A 1,215-nucleotide genomic window follows, 5' to 3' on the forward strand; every position below is an offset into this window, starting at 1 on the left:
ACATGATGAAAAGATATGAGAGGACATGCCTAACACACCTCTTCATGGAGATGGGGGGGGGAGTCTATAGGTATCACACATTTTTTCAGACTTTTTGGGGGATTTCAGACTTTTTTTTGATGTATTGATCAACTGTATTGATTTTTCTCCCTCTCTTTTTTATTTTCTCTTTAAACAATCTATTTGTTATTTGAAATGACTCTCTGGGAGAAGTGTGGGCAGGTTTCTTTAAGTGTTTGGCCAGGGCGGGCAGCTAGGTGGCGCAATGAATAGAGCTCTGGCCTTGGAGTCGGAAGGACCTGAGTTTAAATCCGTCCTCAGACGCTTGACACTTACCAGCTGTGTGACCCTGGACAAGTCACTTAACCCCAATTGCCATACACACACACACACACACACACACACACACACGCAAAAGTGTTTGGCCAGGTAGAAGACAAGAGATATAGGATGATAGGTCGATAATTTTAGTTCTCAGACTATTATGCTTGCTCTTCTTTGGAAGTATTTCATCACCACCACCACCACCATTCATCATCATCTTCAGTTATATTTTTCCTTGAATCTTAGAATAATAAGGAATTATTTGAACTAGACTTGAAATGAATAGTAACCATCATTATTAATGTCATCTTTGAGTGATGACAGAAATATATAAAACTCCCAAGGAACTACTTCTTAACAGTAATGTTGTACAAGGTTTTAGTTGTTATTTTGAAGGGATATGATTGGACCTGTGGTGAAAAAGACTTTGGGGTTTTAGTAATCTACAAGATCTTTATGAGTCAGCAGTGAAACTCAGCAGCAAAAAACGGCTAATGAGATCTTAGCCTTCATTAATAAAAGAATAACATACGTATATAACTAGAAGGGTGATAGTTCCACTGTGTTATGCCTTGATCAGACCACATGTGTAATATAGTGTTAGTTTCTATCACATTTTAGGAAGGGCATGGAATTGAGGATGTCCAGAGGAGGGTTACCCAAAAAAAATTGACTATTAAAATCACATCATGAGCAGTTTCAGAAGGGTGAGTGGAGATGGAGGGAAGGGAAGGAACCATAGGATAGAAGAGAAGCAGAGATTTTGGGAGCCTGTAAAGGGAGATAGAACCATCACTGATGAAACAAATCAGAGGAGACCTGGAGGTCATCCCTCCACACCAGCCAGTTCAGGCTGCCCTCCTCCTCTCCACCCCACTTCCAGTACCAGGG

General features: G+C 40.6%; 1 pseudogene; it reads left to right on the forward strand.

Moving 5' to 3' along the window:
- Positions 1 to 1,215, forward strand: part of LOC114044615 — a 50,463-nt pseudogene that overhangs the window by 46,561 nt on the left and 2,687 nt on the right.

The sequence above is a fragment of the Vombatus ursinus genome, unplaced genomic scaffold (genome assembly GCF_900497805.2).
Source record: "Vombatus ursinus unplaced genomic scaffold, bare-nosed wombat genome assembly UNPS02014774.1, whole genome shotgun sequence".
Taxonomy (NCBI): Eukaryota; Metazoa; Chordata; class Mammalia; order Diprotodontia; family Vombatidae; genus Vombatus; species Vombatus ursinus.